At 43.6% G+C, this 19,151-nt stretch overlaps 1 protein-coding gene across 3 annotated transcripts in view; it reads left to right on the top strand.

Moving 5' to 3' along the window:
* The first annotated feature begins 8,370 nt into the window (after window positions 1-8,370).
* LOC140717785 (histone H3) overlaps window positions 8,371-19,151 on the top strand; it is a 39,086-nt gene continuing 28,305 nt past the window's right edge. For 2 of the 3 annotated variants that reach the window (XM_073031508.1, XM_073031507.1), the window contains exons 1-2: window positions 8,371-8,592; window positions 18,919-19,025. The gene's annotated coding sequence lies outside the window, so the exon portion shown is untranslated. The remainder of the gene's footprint in view (window positions 8,593-18,918; window positions 19,026-19,151) is intronic. The other variant, XR_012096608.1, reaches the window with a different exon arrangement.

Genomic DNA, 19,151 nt, shown 5'->3' with positions numbered 1-19,151 from the left:
TGTCTCAGTTTTCTCCAGCCATTCAGTCACCTACTGCGCTCGAAGATTAGCCGAACGAACTTCTCTCATTCAAGCCCAATTCCCTGTTGTTGGAAAATGTATTAATAGTCATATTTATATTTTATTTCTGCTTTTATAATGCGAAAGGCAGAAAACGAGGTGTATCTCTTCCGATTTTGAAGGCATCATTCCCACTTCAGTCCGATTCCTGCTGATTATTCGCAGGCTGTTCTGCGTCTCCGTTCTGTCTGAGGATGGCGACCTCACCCGGAAATACCAGGAAATGCATTAAAGCGAGGAATCAGAGTGACCGGGGTCAGAAAGCAGCTCGGGAATGGTGATCGATCGACGTCACACACCACTGAAGACAGTCAGTACCTCAGTCTCCTGCAGAATCATCGACCGATGCTGATATGACGGCTATATAAAGAGTTTTTTTCCCAGGTTTTTTTCCGTTTTATAAAGAGTAAAAGTGAGGTGATATTGGACCACAGGAAAATTATTCTGGAGCCTTAGTAATGGGGGACAAAGAAAAAGCAGAAGAACGTCATGGGTACTTTGCTTGTTTCTTCACTGCGGAAGACGCCATCACTGTGCTGGAAGTCTGTGACCGTCACGGAACAGGGGTGACTGCCATTGCTATTACAAAGGAAAAAGTGCCAGGCAAACTCAAAGGCCTTAAGGTGGATATATCACCTGGGACAGATGGACGACATCCCAGAGTCCTGAGAAAGGTTCTCAAGAGATGACGGATGCATTGGCAATGATCTTTCAAGAATCGCTTGATTCTGGCGCGGTCCCTGAGGACTGAAGCATTGGGAATGTCACTCCACTCTTTAATAAAGGTGGAAGGCAAAAGAAAGGAAACTATAGCCCAGTTAGCCTAACCTCAGGGGTTGGGGAAGTGTTGGAGTCTATTATTAAGGATTAGGTTTCGAGGTACTTGGAGACTAATGATAAAATAAGTCAAGGTCTGCCTGGGGAAATCTTGCCTGACAAAACTGCTAGAGTTCTCCGAGGAAGTAACAAGCAGGATGGACAAAGGAGAGGCAGTGGATGTCGTTTACCTGGAATTTCAGAAGGTGTTTTATAAGGTACCACACATGAGGCTCCTTATCAAGATAAAGTCCTATGGCGTTACAGGAAAGATACGAGCATGGATAGAGGAATGGCTATGAGGCAGGACGCAATGTGGGAATAAAATGGGTATTTTATGGTTGGCTGCTTGTGACTAGTGGTGTTCAGTCAGAATTGAGACTGCTGCTTTTCACATAGTTTATCAATGATTCAGATAATGGAATTGATGGCTTTGTTTGAGGATGATATGAAGATAGGTGGAGGGGTTTGATAATGCTGAGGAAACAATGCGATTGTAGTAGGAATTAGACAAATTAGAAGAATGGACAAAACGTGGCAGGTGGAATACAGTGTTGCGAAATGTATATACAATACCTCACGCTTCCTGCATTAAATTCTATCCGCCAATACAAAGATGCAAAGTACTTATTTAGTATCTCACCCACTTACTTTGGCTTCTGGCAGAAATTCCCTCGTTTGTTTTTGAGAGGTCCTACATACTCTATGGCAACCATCCTGTTTCAAATGTATGTAAAAATACCATTGAATGTTCTTAATCTCACTCATGACATTTCATGTTCCCTTTCTTGGAATATGCAACAAACAAAAGAGTGTAGCACTGGAAAGGCCATTCGGCCCATGACATTGATGCCAATTCATATAAAATGTCTTTCTGTTTATCATCCATATCCCTCCAGTCACTTCATATTTACCTCTCTCTGATTTCTCAATACCACTGCCTCCATCTCTGGAGACAGGCTGTCTAGTGATACCTTTCTATACTTGACTATAGCTCTTCCCAGCCTGTCCTCTGTACAAATGCCGTCCCTTTTATACGTCTCCATCACATCTGTTCCCAGGATGAAGCTTTCCTTGCCGGAATATCAGCAATGTCTCCCTTCTCCAAAGAACGAGGTTTCCCTTCCTCTCTCATTGCTGCTGCTCTCAGCCACTTATATACCCTCCATTTCTCAGACATTTGCCCTTACCCATTTTCTCACTGCCATAACACAGTTACAGTTCCCCTTGTCCTTACTTAGCACCTCCCGTGTGCTTCTGTCCAGCACAACGTTTTACAGAATGTCCACCATCTTCAAAGGGATACCAGCACTAAACACATCCTTCTACCCACCCCACCCTCCACTTTTAGCCGGGATCACTCTTTCCGTGATTCCCTTGTCCATCCATCCCTCCCCACTGATCTCACTGCTGGCACATCCCTGTAAGCGGAACATGGGCTACACCTGCCCCTGCACCACCATTCAAAACCCAAATAGTCCGTCCAGGAGAAACAAAACTTCACCTGCAAGCCTGTTGAGATTACCACCTGTATCTGGACAACACACACAAAATGCTGGAGGGACTCAGCAGGCCCGGCAGACTCTATGGAAAAGAGTACAGTCAACGTTTAGGGCTGAGTCCCTTCAGCAGGACTGAAGAAAAACAGATGAAGAGTCAGAGTTAGAAGGTAGGGTGTTGGGGAAGAAACACAAGGTGATGGGTGAAACTGTGAGAGGGGGCGGTGAAGTAAAGAGCTGGGAGGTTGATTGTTGATGTGATACAGGGCTAGAGAGGGGGAATCTAGTAGAAGAGGACAGAAAGCCGTGGAAGAAAGAAAACAAGGACGAACACCAGAGGGAGGCGATGGGCAGGTAGGAAGATAATGTGTGATGGAAAAGAGAATGAGGAATGGTGAAGGAGGCATGGGACATCACCGAAAGTTAGAGAAATTGAAGTTCATGTCATCAGATTGTTGGAATATAACGTGTTGCTCCTTCAACCTGAGTGTGGCCTCATCGCAACAATGGAGGAGGCCGTGGATTAACATGTTAATTGACTGTATGCAGTGCTCACTGTGTGGCCTCCTCCACTCTTGACAACGGATTCCACAGATTCATGACCGTCTGGCTGAAAAAAATGTCCTCTCATCTCTGTTCTGAGGATCTATTCTGAGTGTGTGCCATCTGGTGCTGGACTAACCAACTACAGGAAACATCCTCTCCACGTTCACTCAAGTGGTTATAATGTGACTCTCCCCTCACTCTTCTAAACTGCAGCAAATAAAGGCACAGAAGCATCAAATGCTCCACATATGTTAACCTTCTCATTCCTGGTGTCATTCTCGTGTACCTGCTCTGGAACCTCTCCGATGCAAACACATCATTCCTTGGATAAAGGGTCCATCATTGCTCACAATACACCTTGCGGACTGACAAATGTCAGCAGGACAAGTGGGCCCCTGTTTTCACATTTCTGTGAAAGAGTAACTCATTTTCATTCTCATATTTTGCTGATATTAATGTAATCTTCTCTCTCAGATGTAATTTCTGTTTCCTTTCCACAGTGAAGACGTTGCATTCAAAGTCAACAACATCTCCTCCACAATCACCATCACCACTGGTTTACCACAAGGCTGTGAGCTTTGTCCACTACTCTACTCTCTTTATTGCTGTGATTGTGTGGCTAAGTAGAACTCCAAAGCCCTATTTAAGTGTGCAGATGACACTGTTGTTGGATGAATCAAAGGTGGTAACACATTTGCCCTGAGGAGAGAGATGGACGATCTGGTTGAATGATGCCACAACGACAACCTCTCACTCAATATCATCAAAACTGAGGAGCTGATCACTGACGACAGGGGGAGGAAATCGGAGATCCATGAGCCAGTCATCATCAGGGACTGGAGGGGGAGAGAGTCAGTAACATTAAATTTCTCAGCATTATCATTTCAGAGGGTCTGTCCTGGGACTAGCAGTAAGTGCCATTATAAAGAAGGCAGCGACTCTACCTGCGTATAGTCAGCATGGCATCTAAAACTTTGACATATATAGATGCACAGTGGAGAGTAACCTGACTGGTTTCATCATGGCCTGATATGGAAACGCAATGACCAGGAATGGAAAGGAAAGGTCTACAAGAACTTTGTGGCGATGTCAGGGGCAAGTTTTTTACACACAGCGTGGTGAGTGTGTGGAATGCGCTGCCGGCCAAGGTGGTGGAGGCGGATACAATGGAGTATTTTAAGAGACGCCTGGATAGGTACACGGGGCTTAGAAAAATATAGGGCTATGGGTAACGTCAGGTAATTTCCAAAATAAGTACAGGTTTGGCAGGGCATCGTGGGCTGAGGAGATTTTATTGTGCTGTAGCTTTTCTATGTTTCTAACTAGTGGATGCATCCCAGTTCGTCACAGGTAAAGCCCTCCCCATCATTCAGTACATTTACAAGATGCTCTTCTACAAGTAAACTGCATCCATCATCAACAACATCCTTCATCCACCTCATGCTCTCTTCTCACAGCTGCCATCGGGAAGGATGTACAGGAGCCTTAGGTCCCACCACCAGCACCAGGAAGAGTTATTACCCTATAGCAGTCATGGTCTTGAAATGACACAGGTATCTTCACAGAACTGATTCCATAATGTGCAGACTCACTTTCAAGTATTCTACAATTGAATTTCACAGTATTTTTTTTATTATTTGCATGATCTGTCTTTTGCACATTGGTTGTCTGTCAGACTTTGCTGTTTATAGTTTGCATAAATTCCATTGTATTTATTTTCCTGTAAATACCTGAAAAAAAAAGAATCTGCAAGTAGTACCCTATTGTGCCAGAGGTCCCAACACACTAGACCTTTATTACACTACGATAAGGAATGCCTATTGTTTGCTCCCGAGACCGCATTTCGTTAAGTCAGATAATTTGACTGTACTCGTCCTACCTGCATACAGACAGATCTTAAAGAGCAAGGCTCCGGAGATCAAGCTTCTGTGAGTGGCATAACAACAACAACCTCTCACTCAGTGTCAGTAAGACCAAGGGAGAGATTGTCGACTTCAGGAGAGGGAAACCAGACATCCATGAGCCAGTAATCATTGGACAATCAGAAGCGAAGAGAGTCAATAACTTTAAATTCCAGTGTGTCACTGTCAGAGGATCTCTCCTGGACCGATCATATAAATATTATTGTGAAGAAAGCACGACGGCACCTTTACTTCCTTAGGACTCTCAGAGATTCAGCATGTCATCGAAAACTTTGCCAAAATTCTATAAGTCTGAGGTGGAAAGTGTGCTGACTGGTTGCATTACTGCCTTGTATAGGATAATCAATGCCTTTGAGTGGAAAATCCTACAAAAGGTAGTGGATTCAGCTCAGGTACATCACGGCTAAAACATTCAGAACCTCTGAGCGCATCTACATGAAACATCGCCATAGAAAAGCAACGTCCATCATCAAAAATCCTCACCACCCAGGCAATGCTCTTTTCTCACTGCTGTCATCATGTAGAAGGTACAGGTACCTCAGGACTCGAACCACAAGGTTCAAGAACAGTTACTAACCCTCAAACATCAGGTGCCTGAAGAAAAGGGGATAGCTGCACGCATGTCAGGACTCTTTTGGGGACTCTGTTATATTGTTATTTCATGCTCATTATTTATTGCTATTTATTTTTCTGCATTTGCACTATTTGTTTACAGTTTATAGTTCCTGATATTTACAGTTCACAGTTACTGTTCTATAGATTTGCAAAGGAGGCCTGCAGAAAATGAATCTCAGGGTTGAATGAGGTGACGTGTATGCACTGTGAGAATAAAATATACTTTGAACTTTGAACTATATGGTGAAATATGCGCACTGTGATAACAAATTGAAATGAACCTGGTCAGGTGTCAGATCTCTCAGTGGGAGAGCATTTCGGAGATAGTGATCATAATTCTATCTCCTTTACAATAGTGTTGGAGAGAGATAGGAAGAGACAAGTTAGAAAAGCGTTTAATTGGAGTAAGGGAAATATGTGGCTATCAGGCAGGAAATTGGAAGCTTATATTGGAAAGCGATGTTCTCAGGGAAGACTACAGAAGAAATGTGGCAAATGTTCAGGGGATATTTGTGTAGAGTTTTTCATAGGTACGTTCCAATTAGACAGGAAATTTATGGTAGGGTACAGGAACCATGGTGTACAAAGGCTGTAATAAATCTAGTCAAGAAGAAAAGAAAAACTTACAAAAGGTTCAGAAAGCTAAGTAATGTTAGAGATCTAGAAGATTATAAGGCTAACAGGAAGGAGCTTAAGAAGGAAATTAGGAGAGCCAGAAGGGGCCATGAGAAGGCCTTGGTGGGCAGGATTAAGGAAAACCCAAAGGCATTCTACAAGTATGTGAAGAGCAAGAGGATAAGACGTGAAAGAATAGGACTTGTCAAGTGCGACAGTGGGGATGTGTGTATGGAACCAGAGGAAGTACCAGAGGTAACTAATGAATATTTTGCTTCAGCATTCACTATGGAACAGGATCTTGGTGATTGCAGTGATGACTTGCAGCAGACTATAAAGCTTGAGCATGTAGATATTAAGAAAGAGAATGTGCTGGAGCTTTTGGAAAGCATCAAGTTGGATAAGTCATCAGGACCTAATGAGATATAACCCAGGCTACTGTGGGAGGCAAGGCAGGAGATTGCTGAGCCTCTGGCGATGATCTTTTCCTCATCAATGGGGTCGGGACAGATTCCGGAGGGTTGGAGGGTTGCGGATATTGTTCGTTTATTTGAGAAAGAGAGTAGAAAAAGCACAAAAAATTATAGACCAGTGAGTCTTACCTCAGTGGTTGGTAAGTTGATGGAGAAGATACAGAGAGGTAGGATTTATGAACATTTGGAAAGATATAATATGGTTAGGATTAGTCAGCATGGCTTTGTCAAGGGCAAGTCGTGCCTTCGGAGCCTGATTGTATTTTTTGGGATTTGACTAAACACATCGATGAAGGATGAGCAGTAGATGTGTGTATACGTATTTCAGCAAGGCAATTTATAAGGTCCCCATGTAAGGTTTATTGAGAAACTAAGAAGGCTCTGTGGATCTAGAACTGGCTTGTCCACAGAAGAGTGGTTGTAGACCGGTTTTATTCTGCATGGAGGTCGATGACCAGTGTTGTGCCTCAGGGATCTGTTCTGGGACACATACTCTTTGTGATTTTTATAAATGACCTGGATGCGGAAGTGGAGGGATGATTTAGTGACTTTGCTGATGACACAAAGGTTGGAGGTATTGTGGACAGTGTGGAGGGCTGTCAGAGGTTACAGCGGGACATTGATAGGATGCAAAACTGGGCTGAGAAGTGGCAGATGGAGCTCGACCGAAATAAACGCGATGTGGTTCACTTTGGTAGGTCAAATATGTTGGCAGAATATAGTATTAATGGTAAGACTCTTGGCAGTGCGGAGGATCAGATGGATCTTGGGGTCTGAGTCCATAAGACACTCAAAGCAGCTGCGCAGGTTGACTCTGTGGTTAAGAAGGCGTTCGGTGTATTGGCCTTCATCAACCGTGGAATTGAATTTAGGAGCCAAGAGGTAATGTTGCAGCTACATAGGACTCTGGTCAGACCCCACTTGGAGCACTGTGCAGAGTTCTGGTCGTCTCACTACAGGAAGGATGTACACGCTATAGAAAAGGTGCAGATGATATTTACAAGGATGTTGCCTGGATTGAGGAGCATGCCTTATGAGAATACGTTGAGTGAACTCAGCCTTTTCTCCTTGGAGCGACGGAGAATCAGAGATGACCTGATAGAGGTGTATAAGATGATGAGAGGCATTGATCGTGTGGATAGTCAGAGGCTTTTTCCCAGGGCTGAAATGGCTGCCACAAGAGGACACAGGTTTTAGATGCTGGGGAGTAGGTACAGAGGAGATGTCAGTGATAAGTGTTTTACTCAGAGTGGTAAGTGCGTGGAATGGGCTGCTGGAACGGTGCTGGAGGTGGATCCGTTAGAGTCTTTTAAGAGACTTTTCGATAGGTACATGGAGCTTCGAAAAATAGAGGGCTATGGGTAAGCCTAGTAATTTCTAAGGTAGGGACATGTTCGGCATAACTTTGAGGGCTGAAGGGGCTGTATTGTGCTGTAGGTTTTCTATGTTTCTGTTAACTTAGTTTGGATTCAAATTTTGGCTTTAACAATATTTTTTCGGAACGTTCTTTTCATGAAGGGTTCAGTAATCTAGTTACAACGTATTTTTACCGCAATTTATAAAAGATTATCTACACAAAAATATAGAAAATACAAATATGAAATATTTATAAGACCTTAGACTCAAATTAAAATTACTGTCTATAACACACTCAATTCCCGTGGGTGGGGGTGGGGTCACCGTTCCCGGAAACTCCCCCCGTACCCACTCGCAATGCTCGCAATTTCTAAGCGTCTCGACTGATTGACAGTTCTCTTTGCCCCGCCTCCCGGGCTGTTGACTCAACGTCACGTGATACCGAGTTGCGGATTGCCGATCTGTGACGAAGTGACGTCATAACGGTCCCACCGTCTCCGACGTCGTTCCCTAGGGAACTGTCCGGGGTGGGCGGTTGGTCCGGGATGTTTGTCGCTGGGTAGTTGTAAAGTGCAGTCGGTCTCCACATTATTGGGTTTCGGCTCCACTGTGGGAGTCGGCCTCTCCTCTTCCTGTCCACGGAACAGTGAGTGTCTGTCAGCGCCTCACCGCACCGGCTCTCTGCCTCAGGTACAATATTTACACCATATTTGCACAGTTACATGGATAGGAAAGGTGGAGAGGAACACGGGCCTAATGGAGGCGGATGGGACGAATTCAGGTCGACAACTTGGTCGGCGTGGATGAGTTTTACCGAAGGGACGGTTTCAGTTCTGTATAAATCACTGACTCTATTCTGGGCGGTTCAACCAGGGCAGGATGTACACAGTGAATGACAGGTTCCCGAGAAGGTTTAATGAACAGAGACTTTCTGGGTTTCTGCCCCCATACCTCCTCCGGCAGCTGATTTAGGATAGCAGCTATTCTCCGTGTGAAATATGTACCCTTCAGATCCCCTTTAAATCTGTCTTTAATCAGTTTTGTCTAATTCTAATGAGAGGCAGTTCTTTGGCTGATAAGGAAAGTAGAATACACAACCCTGTCTACCTGTGATGCCACATACAGGTCAATGCGGTCATCAGGTTGGAGGCTACCCAGCCGGTATATAAGGTGCTGTTCCTCCAACATGAGTTTGGATTCATTTTGACAATAGAGGAGACCATGGATAGACATATCAAAATGGAAATGGGACGTGTCACCTTTCCAGCTCTTAGCTTCATCTCACCCCCTCCGGTCTTCTCCTATCATTTTGTATTTCCCCCTACCTCCACTACTTTCAAATCTCTTACTATCTTTCCTTTTGGTTCGTCCTGACGAAGGGTCTCAGCCCGAAACGTTAACAGCGCTTCTCCCTATAGATGCTGCCTGGCCTGCTGTGTTCCACCAGCATTTTGTGTGTGTTGTTGTTTAAAAATCCATTGTCCTGGGTTCTGAGTGTTTTAGGTTTTAAGTCCATCCTGAAGTTCTGTGTTTTAGGTTCCCACTGAGCTTTCACAGTCAGTGTTTTCTGCATGTCTATACTGACCATCAAGAATCTGTCTGCACTAACTCAGCACTTGGTCTATCTCCTACTCTGCACTGGTGATTCAAATACTCATTCAGATGGGCCTGCACCACCCCCACAGGCAGTGTGTTCCAGATTGTAACCTCCTTCATTTTTCCAGCTGGTCCACATCCCACATCAAGATATGCTAGCCACCTTTGCTGTCCGTCATGCCACTAATCTTGGTGTCATCTGCAAACTTGCTGAACCAGTTTACCACATTCTCATCCAGATCGTTCATACAGATGGAAAACAACAATGGACCCAGCATCGGGGAGTTAAACCAGGGCAGGATGAACACAGTAATGACAGGTTCCAGGGAAGTGTTCATGAACAGAGACTTTGTGTGTTTTTGCCTCCACCACCTCCTCTGGCAGCTCATTTGGGATACCAGCTATTCTCTGTGTCAAATATTTACCCTTCAGATCCCCTTAAAACCACCCCCCTCACCTTACAACAATTCCCTTTAGCTTTAGGCAGCCACACCATGGGAAACAGTCTCTGTCTCTTTAAACCTTGTATGCCTCACATAATTTTATCCACCTCCATCAGCTCATCCTTTCAACCTCCACCCTGTCACGTCAAAACTATTCCGTGCTGTTTCAGGATTGAGAAAACAGTTCCTTCCCTAGAAGACCCTGGGGACTGAACAGTTTCTGCCTACCCATCCCTAGAAGATGTCCCATTGATCCATGAAACCTGCATTCTGCCCTTTGCACCAGCTCCTCAGCCACACATTCATCAGTGGTATCTCTCTATATCTCCCTGCACTAACAAGTGTCACTGGGAGTCATATAGAGCTTACTAGTTTTTAGTTTCTGTCAAATTTCTCTAAATTCACTGCACAGGACCACATTCCTCCTCCTCCCTACGTTGCTATTTCCAACATGCACCGTCCACCACGATGTCCAGTTGCTCAACCTTCCCTTTGAAATGTCCTGCAGCTGCTCCAAGACCATCGGACCATAAGACACAGGTGCAGAATTAGGCCGTTTGGCCCATCTCATCTGCTGCCCCATTCTGCAAGGAATAAGAGATCATGAGAGATTTTTAAATCCTCTGAAACACTTTTATCTGGGAATTTGTTAATTTAGCAGCAGCAGTTCAATGCAGTACATGATAATCTAGAAATAAATTACAGTATGTGTGTATATATGGATATGTATATTAAGTAGATTAAAATAGAGCAAAGCTGAAATAATATATTATTAATAATATATATAGTATACATCTACAGCAGCTTTTGGGTGTTTTAAAGTGACAAACCAAAAATCTTCAAACTCCTGATGAAATATATCTGCTGTCTTGTCTTCTTTATACTGTAGCTGCATCAATAGATCCTCAGAGATATTGACACTCAGGAACTTGAAATTGTTCACTGTCCACTTCTGATCCCTCTATGAGGATTGGTTCGTGTTCCCTTGTCTTACCCTTCCTTCAATCAGCTGTTTTCTCTTACTGACATTAAGCACAAGGTTGTTGCTGCGACACCACTCAACTAGCTGGTATATCCCACTCCCGTATGTCCAATCATCTCCATCTGAGATTCTGCCAACAATGGTTGTATGAGGCATATTTATAGATTGCATTTGAGCTATATTTAGTCACATAGTCATGGGTATAGAGGGAGTAGAGCAGTTGGCTAACTGCACATTCTTGAGGTGCATCAGGGCCAGTGTTGTTCCTCAGCGAAGAGGAGATATTTGAATTTGAATTGACTTTATTTCTTGCATCTTTCACGTACATGAGCAGTAAAAATCTATGTTATGTCTCCATCTAAATATGCAATGTGCAATCATAGTAATTTATCATAATTGATAATAAATAGAACAGCCAAAGTACATAGAGGTTCCCTCAAATCAGCGTGAGTTAATCAGTCTGATAGCCTGGTGGAAGGAGCTGTCCAGCAGCATGTTGCTCCTGTCTTTTATGCAGCAATACCGTTTCCTGGATGGTTACTGCTGGAATAGATTGTGCTTGAAGTGATTCGGGTCCACAATGATCCCTCGGGCCCTTTTCTCACACTGTTCTTTGTAAATGTCCTGAATCATGGGAAGTTCACAACTACAGATGCGCTGGGCTGTCCGCACCACACTCTGCAGAGTCCTGCGATTAAGGGAGGTACAGTTCCCATCCCAGGCAGTGATGCAGCCAGTTGGGATGCTCCCAATTGTGCCCCTGTAGAAAGTTCTTAGGATTTGGGGGCCCATAGCAAACTTCCTCAGTGGTCTGAAGTGAAAGAGGCGCTGTTGTGCCTTTTCCACCAATCAGCAGGTACATACAGACCACGTGAGATCCTCGGGTATGTTGCTCCCGAGGAACTTAAAGCTGTTTACCCTCTCAACCCCAGATGCATTGATGCCAATAGGGGTTAGCCCATCTCCATTAATCCACACAATCTGTGTTCCGTAGCTTATTGATCAGGACTGTGGGAATGATGGTGTTAAACGCTGAGCTCTAGTCAGTGAACAACATCCTGACATAGGCAGCACAAGTTTACTACTCTTTCCTCAGGATATTGCTCCTTATCTTTGTTATAACGGTATGTCCTAGTATTTTGAGGCTGTGCCCTGTGGTCCTAGACTGCCCCACTATCGGAAATACCCTCCTCACTCCATTCTAACCTTTTAATATTTGATCGGTTTCAATGAGATTCCCTCATTCTTCTAAAGTCCAGAGAGCACAGGCCCAAAGCCATCAAACAATCCTTGTTCATTAACCCTTTTATTGCCAGGATCATTTTTGTGAACCTCCTCTAGACCCTCTCCTATGTGAGCATGTAGTTTTTTAGATAAGGTGCCCAAAATTGTTCATAATACTCCAAGTGTGATTGGACCAATGCCTTATAAAGTCTGAGCTGATCCATCCTTAAATATCTTTTCCAATAATATCTCTCCCATTAACGTAAGTGTCACCAGGGTACCGTTTCCTTTTTTGTCCCTATTGCAGTTCTTAAAAAGAGGAAGAATATTTATCATTTTCCAATCTTCTGCATCCTGGCCTGTAACTAAAGGAGCATCAGTTTTAAGTTTTGTTAAATTTTTGTCCTTATTTTATCCCTCAGGCATCAGGTATTTGAATCAAAGTTCAAAGTAAATTTATTATCAAAGTACTTGTACATTCTACAACTTTGAGGTTTGTTTTAAACAGGCTGCCATAAAACAAAGAAAGCCAAAAGAACCCACTAATAAAATAAGACCATAAAACACCCAATGTGCAGAAAGACAGACAAATCCTGCAAACAATAAGCACAAGCAAATTCTGTAGCGTATTGAACTGAAATGCTCAAAGAGAGTCTGTGCACATATGCTTAATTCCGTGCAGAGTGGAGAAGCGAGCCATGTCCATTCATCAGCCTATCAAGCTCTACCTTAAATACACCCAAGGATGTGGCCTTGTGGTTATAAATTGAACTAATTCAGCACACTCTGGCTAAAGAATTTCTCCGCATTTCTGTTTTAAATGGACACCCCTCTATCCTGATGTTGTGCCTTTCACTCCTAGACTCCTCCAACATAGGAAACATCCTTTCCACACATACTCAGTCCAGGCCTTTCAACATTCGAAATGAGATTTCCCCCTCCCCCATCCTTCAAAATTCCAGTGAATACAGACCCAGAGCTGTCAGATGTTCCTCGTATGATAACTGTTTCTTTCCCAGAATCATCCTTGTGAACGTCATCTGGAACCTTTCCAAAGCCAGCACATCTTTTCTTAGATGAGGAGCCCAAAACTCTTCACAATACTCAAGGTGAGGCCTTACTAATGCCTTATAAAGTCTCAGCATCACATCCCTGCTCTTGTATTCTAACCGCTTGATGTGAATGCTAACATTGCTTTTGCCTTCCTCTGACTTTACCTGCAAGCTATCTTTAGATTGGTCTGCACAAAGACTCCCAAGTCCCTTTGCATCTCAGATTTTTGGATTTTCTCCCTATTTAGAAAATAGTCTGTACGTTTATTTCTACTACTAAAGTGCACGACCATGCATTTTCCAACAATGTATTTCATTTGCCATTGTCTTGCCAATTCTCCTAATCTGTCAAAGTACTTCTACAACCTACCTGTTTCCTGAACAGTACCTGCCTTCTTGTCATCTGCAAACTTGCAACAAAGCCATCTATTCTATCATTTAATTCATTGATATACAGCCTAAAAATAAATTGTCCCAACACCGACCGCTGCGGAACACCACTACTCACTCGCAGACAACCAGAGAGGACCCTTTTATTCCCTCTTGCTGCCTTCTACCAATCAGCCAATGCTGTAACCACGCCAGCAACTTTCCTGTCATACCATGGGCGATTAACTTTGTAAGCAGCCTCATGTGTGGCACCTTGTTAAAGGCCTTTTGAAAGTCCAAATCTATGACAGAAGCTGCATCCCCTTTATCTATCCTGCGTGCAATCTCAAAGAATTCCAACAGATTCATCAGGCAAGATTTCCCCTTAAGGAAACCATGCTGACTTTGTCTTTTCTTGTCCTGTGTTTCCAATACTCTATAACCTCATCCTTAACAATTAACTGCCAACATCTTACCAACCACTGAGGTCAGGCTAACTGGTCTATAATTTCCTTTCTGCTGCCTTCCTCCTTTCTTAAAGAGTCGAGTGACATTTGCAATTTTCCAGTCCCCTAGCACCATGCCAGAGTCCAATACGTTTTGAAAGATCATTACTAATGGCACCATAATCTCTACTGTTAACTCTGCAAGAACCCTAGGGTGCAGTTCAGCTGGTCCGGGTGACTTGTATACCCTCAGGGCTTTCAGCTTTTTGAGCACCTTTCCCTTACAATAATAATAACTGCATTCCCTTCTCTCCCCTCACACCCTTCAACATCTGGCACACGGCTAGTATCTTCCACTGATGGAAAACACTCATTTAGTTCATCCGCCATCTCCTTCCCCCCCAACACATTATGATTTATCTGGCCTGATCTTCTAGCAGTCCAATATCCAGTCTCATCTCACCTTTATGTTTTACATACTTGAAAAATCTTAAACTATCCACTTTGATAATATTTGCTAGCTTGCTTGCATATTTAATCTTTATCCTCTTTAGGTTGCTCTCTGTAAGCGGTCAGAAGCTTCCCAATTCTCTGTACTCTGACTTTTTTTTTCTTTGTTTTATACCCTCCCTTTTGGTTTTACATTAGCTTTGACCTCCTTGTCAGCCACAGTTGTACAATTTTGCCATTTGAGTATTTATTTGTTTCTGGAATACATTTATCCTGCACCTCCCTCATTTTTCTCAGAAACTCTCACCATTGCTGCTCTGCTGCCATCTCTGCCAGCATCTCCTTCCAATTTACTTTAGCCAACTCCTCTCTCATACCACTGTTACTACCTTTACTCCACTGAAACACTGCTCTGTCAGACAGTACTCTCTCACTATCCAATTTCAAGTTGAATTCAATGATACTGTGATCGCTGCCTCCTAAGGGTTCTTTTACTTAAAGTTCCCTAATTGCCTCCTGTTCATTAAATAACACATAATCCAGTATAGCTGATTCCCTAGTAGGCTCAATGACAAACTGCTCTGAAGAGCCATCTCTTGGGCATTCAACAAACCCACTCTCTTGAGATCTATTTCCAACCTGATTTTCCCAGTTGACCTGGATGTTGAAATCTCCCATGAAATCTCCAATAACATTGCCCTTCTGACATGCTTTTTCTATTTCCTGTTGTAATCTGTGGTCCACATCCAAACAACTGTTGACTGCCTGTTTATAGCTGCATCAATGTCCTTTTACACTTGCAGTTTTTTTTAACTCTACTCACAATGATTCAACATCTTCCGATCCTATGGCACATCTTTCTACTGATTTGATACCATTATTTACCAGCAGAGCCATGCCATCCCATATGCCTACCTTCCTGGCCCTCTGATTTGTCTAACTTGGGCATTTAGCTCCCAACTATAAATATTTTTCAGCCGTGATTCCGTGATGATCACATTATACATGACAATCCGTAACAGGGCAATAAGATTATCCACCTTATTTCTTATACTCTGTGCATTGAGGTATAACACTTCAAGTATTGGATTTGCTACCCTTATTGATTCTGCATCCCTCTGCTGGCTGCAGTTATGTCCTATCATCTGCTCGCTCTTCCTGACAGTGTGACTGCATGCTATCTTTTCTTTCTTTACCATCTGTCCTATCCTAAGTCCTTTCAGGCCAGTTCTCATGCCCCTGCCAAATTAGTTTATACCCTCCCCAACAGCTCTAACAAACCAGCAGTATGCCTACAAGAAAATAAATCCCAAGGTTGCGTTTGATGACAGAAATGTATTTTGATAATACATTTACTTTCAGCTTTGAACGTTGTAGTAGAGAGCCGGGTGTTGTACTGGTCTGTGTCCTCACTGGCCGGTGCTGTGCTCCTCAGTGTGCTTGGAATATGGTGTCAGTGTTTTCACAGAAGTGTGTCCTTAATTGATCTTGTCCAACCAGGAGCTTAGAAGATTCACTGGAGACTAGAATAATTTTTTCAGACTATTACTGGTCACAGGATCATTCTGGGATGATCTAGTCTATTTGACCCATTAAGTTTATACCAGCTCCTTCTACATTTCCACAGTCCCATTCGCATCTCTGTCCCCACAGCGCTGCAGGTTATTTCCCCTGAAGGTCCTGACTAATTTCTCTTTGAACACTGGTTGTTCCTGCCACATACTGTTTCAGGAAACCTTGCTGAAAACACTTAACAAATAATGCCCCAACCAAGTCTCAGGTGGGAAGGGAGACCCAGTCAGTTTCCGGAGATTATTCACTGCAGATACTTGGTTGTTTTAACATCAGTCGATAACCTGCTGACATAGCTATTCCTCTCTCTCTTACTGGCTGTTGGGGGCCCTACAGTTTCATCCCATCACAGTGATTGCACCTTTCTCATTCCTGAGTTCCACCCACATTGTCTCACTTGATGAGCCTCTGGGATGACCTTGAATTTGTGACATTCTGCCTGATCAGCAGTACAGCTCCCCGACCTCATTCACCTCCCTCTGGACTGTCTGAATCTGAATCCTGGAATGTTTAGCTACCAGTCCTGCCCTTCTCTGTAATGGCTGAATCTCTGTGCCATGTACTAATCCAGGCTGTAAGTACATCTGCATTAACTGTTCCACACCCGGCACTGATACAAGCACACTTCAGGCCCTCAATGCCACTGTATTTATTAACTTGGCCTAACTATGCAGTGGTGTACTGGGCCATTGGCATCAACACGGGTGATGTCATCTGAGAATAAACTGATTAGAAAGGCTGACTCTGTTATCGGAGTCAAACTGGACACACTGGAGACCGTGGTAGAACAAAGGATCCAATGTATATCCTTGCATTTCTGGACAACGTTTCTCACCCTCTGCATGCCTCCTTGGCTGAACAGAGGAGCATCTTCAGTAACAGACTGACATACTGTGCTGCTCCAAGGACCGCTGTATGAAGTCATTCTGACTCTCGGCTCTGTGATGAGTCAACCTATAGCCGGGGAAGTGATGACACCCCTCATGTTAGACTGTTTGTGGTAACTTTTTATTCTTTCTCTTACTTCTAATATTTGTTTATCTGTCCACTTGTAGTGCTACTGAGACACTGTAATTTGTCTATTTGGACTTAATTTCTGTGTTAATCCACATCCGTCAACGCCACTACTGACCTTTCACACTTCCCATCTCCTCTCCTGGAAAAAAAACTCAATGATCCATTTAACTAAAACCCTCCGTCCTGCACCAGCTTGTTAGCCACACATATAACTGTACCACCTTTTTATTTCTTCCCTCGGTAGCAGGTGACACTGGGATTATCCCCGTCACCCCCCCCAAGAGGCTCTACTTAACTTTTTCCCCAAATCCCTAAGTCTCTTTGCAGGACTTTGTTTCTTTTGTTAGAACCAATATGGACATGTCCTCTGGCTGCTCACCCTGCCCTTTCAGAATGGCCTGTACTTGTTCAGTTGCATCCTTGGCCCTAGTACCAGGGAGGTAATGCAGCATCCTGCAGTCTCTCTCCTTGCCACTGATACACCTGTCTGTGACCCCGGCTAAAGAATCCCCCGTCACTGAGGCTCACCGAGAACACAGAACAGTACAGCACAGGAACAGGCCCTTCTTCTGTCTGTGCTGAACAGGATGCAAAATGAAACTAAATCTCTTCAGCCTGCGTATAATTCATGTGCTTCAATTCTCTGAATATTCATGGCTTATCTAAAACCCTGTTAAGTGTCATTATCATATCTGCTTCCATCACTCTGCATGGCAGCCCAAACCCGGCCCTCACCACTCTCTGTATGGAAACAGAAATCTTACCTGCCATGAAATCCACCTTTAAATTCTCACCCTGGCATTTTAAAGTTGTGCCTTCTCATATTTGATACTTCTACCCTGGGGAAGTGATTCTGACTGTCTACCTTGTCTACACCTCTCATAGTTTTATAAACTTCTGTCATTTCTCCGCTCAGCCTCCTTCACTCCAGGGAAAACAGTCCCATTCAGTCTGATCTTTCCTTGTAACTCAAGCCCCCAGTCCGAGTAACATTCCTGTGAATCATTTCTGCACCTTAATCACATCCTTCCTCTCATGGTGACCAGAACTGCACAGGCTACTCCTGGTGTGGTTTAATTATTGATTTGTACAACTGTAATGTGATGGCCAAACTCCTCTGAAAGCCTTTGCCATGAAGGTAAGCATGTTGTGCACCTTCTTCACCACCTTGTCTACCTGTGTTGGCACTTTCAGGGAACTATTTACATGTGCCTCAGGTTTATCATTTCATTAACACTCCTCAGGACCCTGCCATTCACTGGGTACGTCCTGACCTGCTTTAACTTCCCAAAATCCATCATTGTTTGTTTGTTTGACACTGTAACAACACTTCTCTGTTTTTCTGCACTAATGCCTCAGCAATAAATGTCAATGAGCCATTCACCTCTGAACCTTGGTCATATGTGGTCTTATGAACCCCTCACTGCACCCGTCTCTATTTTGTTGTGCAGGCAACACCTCAACCCCACTCTATTTCTCTCATTTACAATTTACCTCCACATAAATAGTAGTGAATTTTGATTCCTCCTACCACATGCCATCACACTTAACACATTAAACTCCATTTACCATGTATTCTACTCACCAGCTTCCCCATATCCTGTTGGAGAGACCAAATGTCCAATCAGAAAGGTTTTGAAGGATACCCAGGGAAATGCAGGGAAATGGGACAAGGTGGAGGATAACCTTGTTCATAATGTGGTGGTGAGGGGGTTACTGACCACAAGCTCAGATGGGAACTTTGGTCAGTGTGGACCATTTGAGTTGAAGGGCTTGTTTCTCTGCTGTGTGAATCTGACTGTAAACCCTCTTGGCTTAGTTCAATGACATTAAACTTTTCTAAATGACTTGTTATTTCTTCACAGATTATAGACTCCAATAGCTGAAGTGAAGTTAGCTGGACTACAGTCACCTTTCTTCCACCCTTCTTCAACAATGGTTTTCAACTCCATTGCGACCTTTCCGTAACACAGTGAGTTTTGACAGGCTTCAATGTCTCTACTTTCTCTCCAGACTTCCTGTGAAACCCTCCAGTGCAGGTTGTTGGGACCTGATAATGTTTGCTTTTAGTCCCATTCGTTCCTCCCTCCTGATGATG

The sequence above is a fragment of the Hemitrygon akajei genome, chromosome 28 (genome assembly GCF_048418815.1).
Source record: "Hemitrygon akajei chromosome 28, sHemAka1.3, whole genome shotgun sequence".
NCBI lineage: Eukaryota > Metazoa > Chordata > Chondrichthyes > Myliobatiformes > Dasyatidae > Hemitrygon > Hemitrygon akajei.
This window is presented reverse-complemented; position numbering and strand designations above follow the sequence as displayed.